At 51.9% G+C, this 17,741-nt stretch overlaps 1 long non-coding RNA gene across 3 annotated transcripts; it reads right to left on the bottom strand.

Annotated features, from left to right (window-relative positions):
• Positions 1-4,603: 4,603 nt before the first annotated feature.
• LOC117094284 lies at positions 4,604-13,318 on the bottom strand. 3 transcript variants are annotated; one of them, XR_004441479.1, is made up of 5 exons: positions 11,788-13,318; positions 11,270-11,368; positions 9,394-9,530; positions 9,068-9,121; positions 4,604-4,888 (listed from the first exon to the last, which is right to left on the bottom strand). It is a non-coding gene; the product is annotated as an uncharacterized LOC117094284 (long non-coding RNA). The 3 variants fall into 3 exon arrangements; XR_004441480.1 differs by lacking the exon at positions 9,068-9,121 and having other exon boundaries at positions 11,788-13,315; XR_004441478.1 differs by lacking the exon at positions 4,604-4,888 and having other exon boundaries at positions 6,049-9,121; positions 11,788-13,312.
• Positions 13,319-17,741: the final 4,423 nt, after the last annotated feature.

Here is a 17,741-nt window from a genome sequence, read left to right as displayed (position 1 = left end):
GCAAGAACACATTGTCGGGGTTTGCTTTAAATCTTCAGCAAAATTAAACGAGTACTATGGAGGGGGTCCTGAGAAAAGAAGCTGGACAGCAGGACGCTGCCGGCTGTTGAGACCGGTGCTGGCGCCCACAGTTTCGCAGTCCTCAAGTCTGTGCCACTGGAGAACATCCTCATTACTTAGAAGATATTTTAAAATGGGACTGCTGGGATGTGTGCTTCAGTGGGAGGCTCCCTCCTCCCTCACAAGGAGGCTCGGCTTCCTGCCCCACAGAAGATTCACCCCATTACCCCAGGGCTAAGCTGAGGGAGGAACAAGAGGGCTCACCCCACAGACCTTACAGAGCTTCAGTTCAACCCACTGTCCTGAGGAGAAGTGGAGGCTGGGCCAGGGATGGGGTTTGCCCAGGGACATGCTGCAGGTTGAGGGCAGAGCCAGGCACTGAGCTTGTCGAGAAGGCTGAGAAGCAGCCCCGATGCGCAGGGCCCATGGCTATGCCGAGTGCCATCAGGAACCGGGCTGTGGAAGCCCCTGGGGATGACCAGAAGGCCCAACCTAGGGGCCTTCAGAGCAGCGCACTCACAGCAGGGAAGACACAGTGCCCGAGCAGTGGAGGGCGGTGGGCGCCACCCAGGGCAGGCCCAGCCAGGGAGGGGGTCAGGCTGGTCTGGGGGCCTGAGCCCCGCATGAGAAAGCCCCATCCGCTGCTTGTTGATGACGAATGGTGGCAGACGGGGGTCAGAGGGCACTGGGAGCACCAAGGCTGGATGGGGAGATGAAGACAGGCTGGCTGGGCTACAGAAGGCAAGAGGCACATAGACCCCACAGGCATTTTCACTGCAGCCCCCGTCAGAGCCACCTGGACACCCTCTGAGTCATTCAGGTGGAAAAACAAACCCACAAACAAGTCCCTGCCTGCTTAAACCTGACTGCCTCCTGACCGTCCTCTGGTCATGCCCACAAACAAGTCCCTGCCTGCTTAAACCTGACTGCCTCCTGACCGTCCTCTGGTCACGTCTGAACTCCTGGCTCCCTGTGGCCATTTCCCGCTGCATCCACCCCACGTGCAGACTGCTCCCACCCCAGAGGCCTCGGAGGCCAGGGACCCGTGGGGTCCCTCCGTGACTCGGCATCCTTCCCCTTGCTGTCCCCTGAGTTTCCTGCAAATCGAGAAGCCCCCACCGGCCCTGGCCCGCTGGGTCCCTCCCCGAGAGCCAGGTCACCTGTCACTGTCTCTCACCATCCTCAGCCCCATGGATTGTGCTGCAGGAGGCCACTGCCACGTCACCGAGGCTGAGCTCGCCCGTCGGGATTCCCAAGGCAGGGTCAGTGTCCAGCGGCTTCCCTGAGGCTGCAGGCCCAGGCGGGCTGCAGAGTCTGCTTGCTCCAGGCAGGGACGGGGTGGGAGACGCAGGTCCTCTTTGGGCCTTTCTGCCATTCCTCCTGCCCCATGTGGACATCCCAGCTGTCACTCGCGCCATCAGGAAGAACAAGAACCCTGTGTGCCCTGCGGTGGGGCCGCAGTCGGCCGCTGGGTGTCACTGTTTCCTCGGAGACCGGCACATTGTCCCTATGCCTTCTCTCTGCAGTCCCTGGCTGGCAGCTCCCCGGGCAGAGTGGTGACCTCTGACCCCAGACCCGTCCCCCCTGCGCCGGTCCTTGCTCCACTGGGAGCTCCGTCCCCTGGGCTTCCTGCTGATGTGTATGTCAAGCCTGAGCTGCTGTGTCAGGGCCATTGATCTGGGCAGAGCTTCGTGGGGTCTCCCAGGGGCTCAGACGTTGGCCAGGACCCCACAGGGTGGATGCTCAGGTCAAAAAGATGCCCGTGCTCCGGGCACTGCCCAACGCTCTTAACTCTCATGCTGAAAACGGCTTTGTGTGCTGAGTGCTTCGCACACCCGCAGGCCCCACACGTTCTGCCTTCTGTGCCCTGTAATCCTCACCTCGCCCACCCGGGAGTGGCAGGGCCACCCGCTTCCGGAGCAGTGGAGGATCGGACTGTTTAGAGCACACACGCTGGGGAACGAGGGGCAGAGTTGTGAAGGGGTTAAGCAGAAGAAGCCTTTCTCCTGGGCTTGTAGATAGCCATCTTCTCCCTGTGTTTCCACATGGCTATCCCCCCTGTGTTTGTGTCCTAATCTCCTCTACTTATTAGGACACCGTTGGGTTGGATTAGGGTCCATCCTAACAGCCTCATTTAACCTTAATTACCTCTTTAAAGACCTTATCTCCAAATACGGTCACATCCTGAGGGACTGGAGGGAAGGACTTCAACACATACATTTTGGATGGCACAATTCAGTACAAAACACCTCCCAGCCCCAGCTGGCGCCTGCCTTCCCGAGTAGACACTCCAGGCTCTCTGTGCTGTGATCTGCCATTGCTGTAGGTAGAGTCCATCCTCCCATGATTCCGTGGGGCTCACAGCATAAACCCAAATCCTTCCTGTGGCCCCCACACACCCTCTGGCCACCCTGCAGCCTCCCCCTGGCCACACTGTCCTTCCTCTGATCCTGGTTGCACCCGCCCCTGCCCCCAGGGGTCTTGCAGGTGCTGTCTGGCAGGCCTGGCCGCTCTGGGCCCCACCTTCACGCCCAGACTAACCCTTCTCCCCAGGCAGATCTTGGCTCAGACACGGCCTCCACTAGAAAGTCTTCCTTTCCCTCCTGCTCACTCCCTGCTGTGGCCACCTCTCCTCTGAGGTCGTACCACGTGGTTGCCCAGGTCCCCGCTTCTGGGCCGGCACTTTGGAGCAATGAGCCTGTGCGTTTTTCTCATTGTTTTATTCATGATCGTTTATTCTCTTATGATTGATCCAGGGAACATTGTCAATAAATGATGGTGAATAAACAAAAACATGAATTAATGAATCAAACCTCAGAACTCTCCCGGGACGGGAGAACAAGGTTGTCAGCACAGAGGACGGTGACTGTGGCTCTAACGAGAATCAGCCGTGTGGAAGGAAACCACACCACTGCCTGAGGTGGAAACAGGTGGCTGTGCAGGTTAGCCAGGGCTCCAGGCTGACAATTCTCCAGGAGGACTTGCTGACCTTTGATTTTTTACAAGGAAAGGACACACACACACAGTCAGCACAGGGCAGGGCACGGGGCCGAGCATGGAGGAAACCGGCGCAAGCTTCCAGCGTCCTCTCCAGGTGCAGCCCACGGGATGCATGTCATTCCCCAGCACCGCATTATGGTGACGTGTGTGACATGTTCCAACCATGGAAGCCCTTCAGTGCCTCACAGCCTCAGCGCCAGGGCTGTTCTGGGGCTGGTCATGGCGCACCCTCTGCCTGGCATGCCTGCAGATCCCAGATCCCCGGGAGGAAAGCAGGTGCCCAGCGGAACTGCTTGTCTGCACAGAGAGCTTAGGCGCAGTGGCCCCTCTGATCCGCCAGGGTGGTGAGGACCCCCAAAATCCAGTGCCGAGGGAGCACCCCAGCCTGCTTGTCACCCTTCCCTACACGAGGGTGATAAACTGCTCTCCTGGCATCCAGCAGATCCACAGAAAGGAGATTCACCCTGGAAACGCCTTGGTAGAACGTTCGATTTAAGCTGTGGCCAAATCACTGATGCACATGGGTAGCGACGCTGCCTCTTTAAGTGCTATCAGATGACTTCAGTTGTTTCTTTCAAAAATTTTATGGGATAGTAGACACTGATAAATCCACCAGGGTCACACAGTGCACAGCACCAATCTGTCCTTTCTGTTACCTTCCACTGTGGCCCAAGAATCTTCTGGTGTTTACTCCATTCGAATACCAGTGCGTATTGAATGATTTCAGTTATATGGACCAAAATGTGGCAAAATAAATATGAGAAACTGACACGCACGCCCACTGTTGTAAAAGTGGGCTTTGGCTGGGAGTGGTGGCTCACGCCTGTAACCCCAGCACATTGGGAGGCCAAGGCAGGTGGATCACGAGGTCAGAAGTTCGAGACCAGCCTGGCCAACATGGTGAAACTCCGCTTCTATTAAAAATACAAAATTAGCCAGGCATTGTGGTGCACACCTGTAGTCCCAGCTACCTGGGAGGCTGAGGCAGGAGAATAGCTGGAACCTGGGAGGCGGATGTTGCAGTGAGCTGAGATTGTACCACTGCACTCCAGCCTGGGCAACAGAGCGAAACTCCAAAAAAAAAGGGGGGGGGTTCATCTAAATAGAGGATATTAAGGCATTTTTAAGGTATTTAATTTTTTAAGCAACGTATTTTGATGTTTTAAAAGTATTTACAGGCCGGGCGTGGTGGCTCACGCCTGTAATCCCAGCGCTTTGGGAGGCCGAGGCGGATGGATCACAAGGTCAGGAGATCGAGACCATCCTGGCTAAGACGGTGAAACCCCGTCTCTGATAAAAATACAAAAAATTAGCCGGGCACGTTGGCAGGCGCCTGTAGTCCCAGCTACTCGGGAGGCTGAGGCAGGAGAATGGCGTGAACCCGGGAGACGGAGCTTGCAGTGAGCTGAGATCACACCACTGCACTCCAGCCTGGGTGATGAGCAAGACTCCATCTCAAAACAAACAAACAAACAAAAAAAAGTATTTACAAAGAGCATACAATACTTTTATTGTAAAAAAAAAATCAATTTAAAAAGTGCACCTCAAGTAGGCATCAAATTGATTTTCCTGGGAAAACCCTTGAGAAGGGCAAGGCCACCAGCTTCTCATCGGCATCAGGGCTGAGCTGATTCGCGGCTGTAGTTTCCCGAGTGTCCTCTTGTTACCGAAACACCAGGAGTCTGGTCTCGGTCCTGCTGCTCACCACACAGAAAGCCAATAAGAAGGCTTTAATGGGAAGCAGCAGCCAAGGAGGTGGGAGATGCATCTCAAATCCATCACCCCCATCAACTAACATTAGAGGTTTGCAGAGCAGAAATGTAACTACCTGCAGGAAAACAGGAACGAGGGAGAGTGAGGAAGAGGAGTTGGTCAGGAGGAAGCAGGTGGCCTGACAGGCAGCCATGACGGGGGAAGGGTCTGGCATCTCTTTGTCTAGATGCCATGATCTGGTGAGTCTCCATTCCTTCAGACTACCTGGGAGGGCTGAGGGCCAGTTCCTGAGAAAGGAACTCAGATAAGACAAATGTAGCTTTCTCAAGTTTTAAGACTGGGAAGGCCAATTTTTATGTTTATTTAAAAGAAATCATCAACATCCTTCTATGGCACAATTGGGCATGTTTCACTGTGGCGTGTTATGCCCGCTGATGCTCATAAAATCCCTGAGATGCAGGCCAGGGTGGGCGTGGACATCCCCCCTCCACAGGGCAGAATTCCAGGTGGAGAGGCTCGTGAGTGAGTGTGGGCCATGCACAAAGGAGAACCCAGCTTGCTCAGACACCCTTCTCCTCAACGGCATCCGTGCTGGCCTCTGTGGAACAACCATGTCCCAACTGGGGCCGGAGCCCTCACTGAGGGTCAGGCTCGGGAGGCCGGAACTGGCAGGAGTTCCCAGGGCTGGTGCCTTCCCTGCCACGTGGGGCTGTTTCTACATTTTTCTATGAAGAGCGGAGTGTTTTAAAAGTTTTTACAGGCACATGCTGGGGCTGCACATGGGCACCTGCCTGCCTTGCTCCGTGGCCACTGAGCTCCTGCCACCCAACGGGTGGCCATGATGCACCGTACGTTCCTGCCACGGTCTGAGCTCTGCACAGCGCCCAGTTGTTTCTCAGAACTGTGTCCTTCTGTGGGCTGGTGTGGCCAAAGAATCATTCCCACATGTGTGCATGTGCTGGATCAAAGTCTCAAAAGTCTTAGTAAGGAAGGAGACCACTCCTACTCCTGCTGCCCTCCTCCCCCACACCTTGCCTTGTTCACAAGACAGGAAGAAAGAGAGAAAGCAACAAAAGTAAGATAAATAGCCAGACAACCTTGGTACCACCACCCGGCCCTAGGAGTTAAAAAAAAAAAAAAGTAGTAATAATAACATCAACCCCTGACCTAAACTACTTGTGTTATCTGTAAATCCCAGACACTATATGAAAAAAGCATAGTAAAACTTTCTGTTCTGTTAGCTGATGCATGTAGCCCCCAGTCACGTTTCCCACACTTGCTCGATTTATCACGACCCTTTCACATGGACCCCTTAAAGTTGTAAACCTTTAAAAAGGCCAAGTATTTCTTTTTCGGAGAGCTCGGCTCTTAAGAGGCAAGTCTGCCGACGCTCCCGGCCGAATAAAAAACCTCTTCCTTCTTTAATCCGGTGTCTGGGGAGTTTTGTCTGCAGCTCACCCTGCTACATTAGGAGGCTTAAGAATGGAAAGAACAAGGAAAGGGTGTGAATGAGACTCTGGCGACCCTTTGAGGAGCTGGGCACAGGCCACGTGACCAAGATGAAGCTGGAGGGCCCTGGAGAGACGGGAGTTGGTGGGGATGGTGGCCAGCGCTCTGTGGCAGACAGCTCTTACAGATGATGACAAAGGCCATCGGTGAATTCAGGCATTAGGAGCTCATGGATGTGCTGTTCAGCTTCCCGAGACTGCAACACAAATGACCTCAGGCTGGGTGATGTAAAACAACAAAAACCTTTTCTCTCTCATTTCTGGAAGCCAGAAGTCCAAAATTAAGGTGCTGTCAGGGCCACGCTTTCTGAAGCCTCCCAGGGTTGGGGGTCCTTCCTTGCCTCCTCAAGGTTCTGGTGGTTGCCGGCAGCCCCAGGGCTCCTTGTCGCAGCTGCACCACCCCGCTCTGTCTCTGGCTGCATGGCTTTTTCCCTGTGTGTCTGTCTCTGTGCCTGTATCCAGCTTTCTCCTTTCTCAGAGGGACACCAGTCACTGTGATACAGGGGAGATTCCTGGCTTTGCTCAGGAAAGAATTCAAGTGTGAGCCAGCGGTGAAAGAAAGCAGCTTCGGGGAGGCAGTGGCAGTGCCACAGCTCCGTGCCTGCTCCGGTGGAGCGGGGCTACCCATGGGCAGGGAACCGCATGGGTGACCAGCAGCCGTATTTATACCCTCTTTTAATGGCATGCAAATGAAGGGGCAGGTTACTCAGAAATTGCTAGAAAATGGGCGGTAACTTCCAGTTGTTGCCATGGAAATGGGCCGTGACTTCCGGGCACTGCCGTGCCATTGTAAAGTGTCCTGGTGCTGGTGCGGGTGTTCTGGCTGATGGGCAGTGAGGGTGGTCAGAGGATGTCCTCCGTGCTGCTTGCTGCTTTTGGCCTGTCTTCAGTCCAGTCTGGAGAATGAGTCCTGCTGGCCTCCGATCTCAACTGGGCTAGGGCCCACCCTCATCCAGCACGCCCTTTACCTGATCACATCAGCAAAGGCCCCAGTACAAGGCCATTTTCACAGGAGTTAGGACTAGGACACGATATTCCTGGGGCTGCAATGCACCCCGCACCCACTGCTCGCCGCTGAGATGTGTGGAGGGTGCTGTTTCCCCAGCGGAGCTCCCCAGTATCCAGAACACTGGCCTCATGAAGGCAGGGCAGGGGCGGCAGATGGGGCCAGCCCCTCACAGTCTGAGGCCACACCTGCCCAGGCAGCATCTTCATCAGCTGTTCCACTTTCTGGTTCGGATTCTACGGTCACTTGGGAGAAGAGAGTAATGGGCTGTCTTGGCATTGGGGTGCTAGGGCCCTCCAGGTTGTTGGGGGTCAAGTGGCAGGCCCAGGAGCAAAGTCCAGAGACTGCGGCAGTGGGCAGCTGCCCTCTCCCCACAAGTCACCGTGGCCCTCACTGCCCGACTGCCTGTCCCTGCCGTGCAGATGAGGACGTGGGGTCCCAGTGGGACAAGCAGCTGCCAGGGTCACACAGCTGAGGTGGCCCTACCTGTCCTGCCCCCTGCAGCCACCTCCAGGAAGGGGGCCAGGCCTGTCCTGTCCAATCCCACACAGGGTCTCTGCTCACATCTCTGTGGCATGGGCTTGGGAAGGTCTTGAGGGGCCAAGGCTTCCTCTCCTCTAGGAATGCAGAGTGAACGCCAGGAAGACAGTGCTGGATTCTACACCACCTCCTGTCCCCACCCCACCCACCAATGCCAAGAACTCGCCACAGCCAGAGGCTGAGGAAAGGAACCCTGGAGGCCGCCTGGAAATCCCCGATGTCCTGGCTTCTGAGTCCTCCAGCATTTAAGGGGCTGTGCTGACTCCCAGGGAGGTGCTCCACATGTCCCCGACCCCTGTCTGGGAGGACCATCAGTCTGGCCAGGGTCACATGGGGAGGGGGCAGTGCATCAGGGCGGCCTTGGCCCAGGTGGGAGAGGCAGAGCCGGATTTGTCCACCACAACCCTCATTACTGTGATCACACGTGGCCCCTGACATCTGCCCTGTCACCCCAGGTGAGAACTTTACTCCACTTCATAGATAAGAGGTCCAGGGACAGCCCTGCCTCCACACGGCTGGATTCCTGGCCTAGCATGGGCAGGCTGTCCACACAGGGCTTGGTTTTACGCCCAGTCCTGGGCACAGGCACCTGTGCTAAGCAGGGACGCAGCAGCAGGCTCAGCATGGGAGGGGTTGTTCCAGGGATGGGGTCACAGCATAGGCATGTGTGGCAGCCCTCATGGCACAGCAGACCCGGGTACAGCACCCAAACATGAACCCCAGGGCATGGCGTATCATCAGGAGCCACTGGGTGGCATCCGTTCGGCAGGACCCTCACCTGCGAGAACCAACACTCCTGCCATTCAGGCCATGACCTGGAGGGAGCAACTTGTGCTGGACACCCCCGAGGCACCACTGCATTACATGCACAGGCCCCATGGCCCAGGGGTCCCACCCTCAAGTTGAGGCAGTGGGTTTTACACCAATCCTCCCCTTTCTTGGAACCCAGCTGCGGCCTGTGAAAGGGCGAATGCCCCCAATGGCCACCTGCAGCCTGGATGTCCCGACAGGCTGGTGTAGCCGGGGTTCAATTGAAATGGTGCACGGCGGGGACGCCTGGCAGGAGCGGCGAGAGCACCGTGAGACTGGCAGGCCACACATCATCTCCCTAGAGCACCTAAGGGTGACGGGCTCGCCTGCCTCAGTGAGACGGGCATCAGACCCAAAGAAATTGTTTGCATTATTTTATATCAATTACAACAAAACAAGTTAAATTTTTAAAAGAGACTCAGTTCTTGACCTTGTGTGTCAGGTAGCAGGCCGGCTGGTTCCACTGGTGACTTCGTCTGGGGAACTAAGACAACCCCAGGTCAGTCCGGCCCAGGAGGGCAAGGCAGGCCAGTCCTGGCTCCTGACCCGGACTTCACACCCCCTCCTGCCAGCCCAGGCCCACCCCAGGGCCCAGAAAGGCAGGTGAGCTGAGCAGCTGGTGCCCTCAGCTCCCGTTTCACAGCTGCGAGAGGCCATTCCCAGGGCACTGCTGCTGCTGGCCTTGGCTGGAACGGCCTGGGCACCTGTCCAGGTGGCCCTTATCCCCTGGACTCCTGGGAGACAGAGGTCGGTTACCTGCCCTGCAGCTTGCTGTCGTCAGTAGCTCCGAAGCTCCCAATAAGCTCTTGGCCTGAAGAAACACCCTCCCTTGGTGGTTGCAACAGTTTCTCCAGGTTACCTTGACAGAGGACAAGCGAACAACACCTTGCGTCCTGGAACAAAGCACACACACCTCTCTGGCTTTCCGAGGGCTGTCCACCCACCCTCCAGGACCAGTCAGCCAACTCTGTGACCAGACCTTCTATGCTCTCACACATGCCATGCCGGACACACAGAGCTGCATAGAGGGGGTCCTGCCCCAGGGAGGACAGGCAGTCAACAGATGATGTGACAGGTGGGGCAAGTGGCCTGATGGCAGCTGAGGACATTGGACAATTGGGATGACTCCCTGGGGAGGGAGGGGGAGCTGAGCAAAGACAGGAGCGAGCACTGCTGGCAGCTCACAGGTTGTGAGCTGGCTGAGGCCAGCAAAGACCACCTGGTGACCATCAGGCAGGCCATCCAGAGGCAAAGCTCCGTATTTGAGGAATTTAGAAGTAATTAAACTTCCCCATCATCTAAAGTTGGCACCTGGTTCCAGGCCTCCTTTCAACCTAACATTTATAAGTAACTAGAATTTCTATACATCTCTGGAATGCATGGCTGATGAAACTCAGTGTGCACCCCCTGCCGTCACTAAGGCACCAGAATGTCTACAAATGTAGCATTTATCGTGCGAATCACCCTTCAGCTCCCGCTGTGAGGTCCAGAAATGCTCCTAAGGAAAATCCCCGGTGGTGCCAAGTCCTCCGGCAGAGGCACCCACTGCCCTCCTCTGCAGCATTCTTTCTTCCTACGAAAACTTTCCTTTTCCAAACCCATACTGTCATCGGTAAATTCTTCTTACTAGCCCGCGAGTCGGCCACTTCCCGATGCTGGGGCTGCAATACCTCGCCCGGCACCTTGGTTGTGCATATGGGACTTCAGTGGGATTGCTCCCTTTTTTTTTTTTTTTTTTTTTTTTGAGATGGAGTCTCGCTCTGTCACCCAGGCTGGAGTGCAGTGGCCGGATCTCAGCTCACTGCAAGCTCCGCCTCCCGGGTTTACGCCATTCTCTCGCCTCAGCCTTCCAAGTAGCTGGGACTACAGGCGCCCGCCACCTCGCCCGGCTAGTTTTTTGTATTTTAGTAGAGACGGGGTTTCACCGTGTTAGCCAGGATGGTCTCGATCTCCTGACCTCGTGATCCGCCTGTCTCGGCCTCCCAAAGTGCTGGGATTACAGGCTTGAGCCACCGCGCCCGGCCGATTTCTCCCTTCTTTTCCCTCCCTGCTTCCCTTGATGATCTGGTTCTTTACTCGGAAACTGAGGGCCCTGGCCAAGACCACTCTTCAGTGGGATCCTGAAGCCCTAGAGAAGAGATATCTTTCCATCATTGCCCTTAGGGGTGAGGAATTAGCCAGGGTTCTTTTCTATTTTCAAACCGCCAGGGAACCAGCTTGAGTACTCTTCAGCAATTGAGGGTTTCTGGCCAAGGGCGCTACCTGGTGTTACCTCAAGGCCAAGACAAAAGAGCGAATTTACTATTGCCCTTTGGGGTGGCAAGTCCACTGTCACTTAATGCCCTGTAAACCATGCCTTGGAAACGAGCAGCAGTGACCCCCACTCTGCGCAGATGCACCCCACTGGTTGCAGACCCACTTTTGGATTCCACTTCAGGCGTAAACCGCATCCCAAGTTATGGGTGAATTCTCCTTCCCCTTAGGTCTGAGCTGACCACTCAAACACGGGCACACCTGGAGTGGTCATTCAGGCAAGGGCAGGCCCTCCATCTGTGGTGGACGCCCCCGAATAGAGTGAGCCAAAGAGGCGAGGTCCAAGTCCCTCAGGGACACCTCGGGAATCTTGCAGTACCTGATGTGAACCCAGCATGGGTCCAATTCATTCTTCAATTCCATCTACTCGCCCTTGGATTGCATTCTTCAAAACTGGTCTCATTTTGACCCACAAACTCTGAAAAGGAAGCATATGGTTTTCTTTTGTGATATATCTGGGGTTCAATATTTTGAACCCAATAATTCTCCCAATAATTTATATCGGCCTCTTAATGGGGCCCTGGATTGGAATATTATTTTACAACTAGACTCACTTTGCTGGAATCTCAGAAAGGATGCAGAGGTCCCATGTGGTCAAGTCTTTTTGGCTTTATCCCAAAACCCAAAATCACACAGAAATTGTCACATATGCTTCTAAGGAACTTCCTCCCTCCCCGATTCTGATGTCTTAGATGACCCTTCCTTTTGCCCATCACACTCTCTGCAGCCTGCTCCCGCTTCACCTGCACCCTCTCCATCTGCTCCATCCCCCCGTCAACCCTCCTGCCCCCATGACCAGATACTCTGTCCCTCTCACATACTCACACATCCTGTCACATATGCCACTAGCAAAGAGTCCTCAGAAGATCCCACAAGGGTTTTACCGCTCCACGAGGTGGCAAACGGAGATTTGGGAACAATTCGAGTTCGTGTCCCTTTTCCAATGTCTGATCTTTCTCAAATCCACACTGGGTTCATTTAGCTAGGATCCCACTAAGTTCATTCGAGAATTTTGAGCTTTAGTTATTGTCTTTGATTTAATCTGGCAAGACATATTTGTGGTGTTAACTACTTGTTCCCATGAAGAAAAATCACACATATGGTCTTTAGCTCAAGCTGGGGCAGATAAAGCTCACGCTCATAATCCTAATGCTAATAGAGCTGGGAAAAATCTGTCCCCAACACAGAACCCACTGGCAATACCAGGCTGCTGAGGTGGTCCAGACAGAGGCAGGGGCAGATGAGATTATAACTTACTTGTTGGAAGGAATGAAAAAAGATCTAATAAACCCTGTTAATTTTTCTAAATTACGAGAAATCACTCAGGAGCCACCTGAGAACCCCTGCTCTTTTCCAAACTAGACTGGTGTAGACCATGCATAAATACACCAACTTAGACCCCAGAACCCCTGAGGGCCAAGGCTCAATTGGAGGAGGAAAAATGGCATGGTCAAGCTACTGACATGGCAACAGCATTGGCACATTCTTTTCATTTGCTACTAACCCCAAGGCTTGTCCCTATAACACTAGCAGAACAAGGGTCTGTCATTATTTCAGGAATCCAGGACACCGGAGTACAGAATATCCCAAACCTCTGAGTTACAAGCTGCCCCCAGGACCCTGTCCTTACTGCACACAAGAGGGTTGTTGGAAGCGTGCATTTCCCTCTCTCCCCCACGACAGGGCGTGGGACACATCTTCCTTCTGGGCCATCACAGCCACAGCCTTGCCAACCTACCCAACAAGGGAGTCCTGCAGAACAAAGACAAGGATGAAGGCAAGGATGGCACCTCTCACTCTCTCCAAGCCTCTGAAAGTCATTCTCCAGATGACTGACGGGGCTGTGTGGCCCTAACCTCTCTGTCTCTATGGAGGAGCCCTGGGGAAATCTGATTGAGACTGAACAAGAGGCAACGTTCCTTGGAGATACAGGGGCCAGTTATTCAGCTTCAAACACTTACTGTGGCCCAATGCGCTAGTCCTTCATTTTCCTCACAGGTGTGGATGGAAAACGCCGACGAGGCTGCTTCACTTCACCACTCCCTTGTAAAACAGAAGGCTATGCCTTTACCCACTCCTTTTCAGTCCTGCCAAACTGCCCTGTTCCGTGATTAGGGCATGACTTACTCACAAAATTACAAGCTAATTTGTAGCTAAGGCTTCACCTTCTAGCTGTTGTAACTCACACACCACCAAAAGCGCTGCTACAATCTATAGAACCTCACATTCTAAAACAAGTGCCATTTGAGGTTTGGAAAACTTCTATTCCTGGCCGTTCAATATCAGCTGCTCCTGTCGTCATTCAGCTTAAAAATCCCACTAAGTTCCCCAGAACCCCCCAATACCCCTTGAAACCAGAAGCATGAAAAGGGCTAAAACCTCCAATAACAAAAATGTCTAACAACAAAAATGTCTAACCCGTGGGTGAGTGTACCATGCAGCTCGCCTTGCAGCACTCCTGTTTTAGCTGTAAAGAAAGCAGATGGCTCCTACCTTAGAGTCATTACCGAAGCTGTTATTCCTATTCATCCTGTTGTCCCAAACCTTTGTACCCTTTTTGGACAGATTCCCTCCACCACAGCTTGTGTACAGTTCTTGATCTTAGGAGGAATGTGTTTTTCTGCATTCCTGTATGCTCAGATAGCAAATATTTGTTTGCTTTTGAATGGCAAGACCCAGATACTTAAATAACTCAAGAGTTAACTTGGACAGTTCTGCCCCAGGGATTCAGAGATAGCTCCCACCTTTTTAGACAGGCCCTAGTTAAAGACCTGTCCACACTGCAACTTCTCCCAGATGGCAATCTACTCCAGTATGTAGATGACCTATAATCTGTAGTCCTAGCAAAGCTGCTCCAGACCAAAACACAGTATTAGTACTAAACAAACTTGCTGATTATAGGTACAAAGTATCTCCTTCTAAGGTACAAATATCCACACAGGGTGTTCAATTTTGGGGTCTTAACTCCTAGCACAAAGAGCCTCTCTAGCACTTATAAAGATCTTACCTTAGGCCCGGCACAGTGGTTCACACCTATAATCCCAGCACTTTGGGAGGCCGAGGCAGACGGATCACTTGAGGTCAAGAGTTCAAGACCAGCCTGGCCAACATGGTGAAATCCCATCTCTACTAAAAATACAAAAAAAAAAAAAAATAGTGAGCTGGGCGTGGTGGCAGGTGCCTGTAGTCCCAGCTACTCAGGAGGCTGAGGCAGGAGAATCACTTGAACCCAGGAGGTGGAGGTTGCAATGAGCCAAGGTCGTGCCACTGCACTCCAGCCTGGGCGACAGAGTAAAACTCAGTCTCAAAAATAAATAAAATAAAATAAATAATAAATTTAAAAATAAAATATGAAATATAAGATCTTATCTTAAACATGACAACTCCAGGAACCAAACAACAGCTTTGGTCCTTAGGGGGTATGGCCAGGTTTTGCAGAATATGAACTCCTTCCTTTGGATTAGTAGCAAAACCTTTATATGAAACCCTCAAAAGAGCTGAGGAACAACCTGTCACGTGGGCTAATAACATGAAGCTCTAAGGACTTTAAAACAGGCTTTCATCTGAGCCCCGGCCTCAGCCTTACCAGATCTGACCAAGCCATTCTTTTTGAATGTACATGAATGAAGGGGAAGTGCTTTGGGAGTTTTAGCCCAAGATCTGGGGCCCTCTAAGCTCCCTGTAGCATATTTTTAAAAACGTTTACTTGGTATCCCAGGAATGGCGCCCCTGCTTACGAGCCTTAGCAGCGGTGGCCCTCTTAGTCCAAGAAGCCTCAGAAACAGCTCTAGGACAAACCTTAACAATTTTTACCCCCTCATCAGGTCTTGGATATTCTAAATTTTAAGGCCTTCTATTGGATTTCGGATAATAGAATTCATAAGTACCAATCACTTCTTTTGCAAACTCCTGAACTCTCTATAAAACCTATGGCTTCTCTTGGACATTCCTGTGTAGAAACTATTGATCTTACGTGCAGTGCTAGGGCTGATCTAAAGGACCCTGCACGTAAAATTCCTGATTCCACCTGGTGCACTGATGGTGGTAGTTCATTTTAAAAGGAGATAACACATTTCAGACTGTGCTATACTTAGCCTAACTAAAGTCATAGAATCAGGTCCTCTACCCAGAGGAACCACCTTGGCTCAAAAAGCTGAACTAATATCCCTTATCACAGCTCTCTAACAGGGGACTGGAATAAAGCTCAAGTGACTTACATCCTGACTCAGCCTGTGCGTGTCACGTGATGCGTGTCCATGCAGCCACTGTAAGGAAAGAGGGTCTCTCACAGCTCATAACACAACCACTAACCATGCACTTCTCACAGCCCATAACACCCCCGTTCAGCATGCCCCTGAAATTTCAATCTTGCTAGAAGACATACATTTCCCAATTGTATGTCTTCTAGCAAGACAGTGAAGCAAAATCCTTCACTGTCTGGCTCATTAGAAAGATAACTCGAATCCTGCCAAAGGGGATAATTATGCAGATAAACAAACTAAACCAGCTGCTGGGCCACCCTCTTTCCCCACCCAACCCCACCAAAACCCCAGCACACCCCACAAAAATTACAAAAGGCACTAAAACAGGGTTTCACATTCATTCCTGAGGGATGGCTTCAAAACTCTGAAAATAAATTTCTCCTCCCTGAGGCTCCACGATGGAAAATCCTCTAAAATCTCCATCAGGCTACCCACCCGGGGAGCGGAAACTTTACAAGCCTTCAGAGACCCTCTTTTTCAAGGGCCTAACCCCAACTCTGTGGGACATTTCTCAATCCTGCCCAATTTGCTGTCAATCAAATCCTGAGGGTGCAATGAACTCCCTGGCCTTCCTCCAACCTATTCAACGTAGAGGGCCTGTCCCAGGGAGGACTGGCAAGCTGACTCTGCCCTTGCGTAAGCGATTCAGATACCTTTTAGTCTTTATAGACACTTTCACAGGCTGGACTAAACCCTTCCCCACTCAAACAGAAAGAGCCTCAGAAGTAACTACGGCTCTTTTAGAACACTTTATTCCTTGATTTGGGATCCCTCAATCCCTCCAATCAGACAATGTCCTGGCCTTTATTTCTTCTATTACTCCAGAAATCAGCGAGGCCCTCCAAATAAAATATCACTTATATGCTGCTTACCATCCACAGTCATCAAAGGGCCAATCTAGCTTTGAAAACCCTTCTACTAACTCTCTATAGAAACTCAACTGTTTTGGATAACTCTTCTTCCTATTGCCCTGTTAAGATCCAGAATAATTCCCAAAGGTTTCAACCTACCTTAGCCCTTTTGAAATTCTTTCTGGATGTCCCTTTTTACAAACGGACTTATTACTTGATCCAGAGGCTCATTATCTGTCTCAATATGTTGCCTCCCTGGCAAACTATCCAGGCCACTACTGCATACCAGGACAAATTTTGTCCAAAATCCGACCCCTCCTCATCAGAAATAAGCCCTTTGTTAACCTGGGGGACTGGGTATATTTAAAAACTTTGCCTCAAGACAGAAAAGCCCTTCCGGCCCTCTGGACTGGACCCTTTCAAGTCCTCGTAGCCTCTCCCACAGCTGTCAAACTGCAGGGATTCTCCCCTTGGGTCCACCTTTGCCGCATAAAGTCTGCCCCAGCACGAGAACTCCAGTCTGCTTATACTCTGAGCCCTTGGAAGATCTATGATGTTTGTTTTGCAGACAACCAGGTGACGCTAACCTCTCTTCAGAAGCAAAGGATACCACGTAAGCCTTTGGCTGTCTTTATCATTCACTTTCCTTCCCCTCCCTTGGCCTTTCCTTACGTGCTCCAGATGGGTTTCTAGGTCCTCCAAGTTTCTGAGATTATCCTCAATTCACTTTTTTTTTCTGTTTTTTTGACACAGAGTTTCACACTTGTCACCCAGGCTGGAGTGCAATGGTGCGATCTCAGCTCACTGCAACCTCCGCCTCCCGCATTCCAGTGATTCTCCGGCCTCAGCTTCCCGAGTAGCTGGGATAATAGGCACCCACCACCATGCCTGGCTAATTTTTTTTTTTTTTTTTTTGTATTTTTAGTAGAGACAGAGTTTCACCACGTTGGCCACGCTGTTCTTGAACTCTTGACCTCAGGTGATCCACCCGTCTCGGTCTCCCAAAATGCTGGGATTACAGGCACGAGCCACTGCGCCCAGCCAATTTACTTACTCTTCATCCAACCCCCATTTCTCAAGACCTACATACAATTATTCAGCTTGCGCTAGATTTTTATTTGCAAAGTGGTTTTTCTAATTACACTTGGAACAACTTTTGTAACCGTCCTTGAATTAGAACAATGAGACCCCTTTTTTCTTTCTTACAAGTTTTTCTCTTTATCTCTCATATAAAAACTTCCCAATCCTCTTGGTTTGACAGTATCATCTGCAGCATCTCATATGCTATTGTGAGAGGAGAAAATCCTCTGTGTGGCTGGCTTTGCCGTCCAAAACCCGCTACTCCAAGCCACGTAGATTCTTCTTTGCAAGCGCACCCTGTCTCCAACCAAACCATACTGTTGGGGTTTCATTATTCTTCTCACCACTCCTTCCCACCCCGACCATTTCCTTCCGTGCTGGTAAACTGGAAATCACCTCCCTCTTGGTGCTATCATGTCACTTCCCCCACCATCCATACTTATAATATCACTGAAACTGCCTTAAATCGTAATGTTATTTTGGGATGTACACCTTGTTATAATAACACTCATGTGGCTAACTTTGACTCATTTGAGGCCTTAGCCTCCTACAGTCAAAACTCTGACTCTGACTGGGCACGGTGGCTCACAGCTGTCAT

The sequence above is a fragment of the Trachypithecus francoisi genome, unplaced genomic scaffold, assembly GCF_009764315.1.
Source record: "Trachypithecus francoisi isolate TF-2019V2 unplaced genomic scaffold, Tfra_2.0 Lachesis_group13, whole genome shotgun sequence".
In the NCBI taxonomy this organism is placed as follows: Eukaryota; Metazoa; Chordata; class Mammalia; order Primates; family Cercopithecidae; genus Trachypithecus; species Trachypithecus francoisi.
Note: the sequence above shows the minus strand (reverse complement) of the source record. Positions and strands in the feature narration are given on the sequence as shown.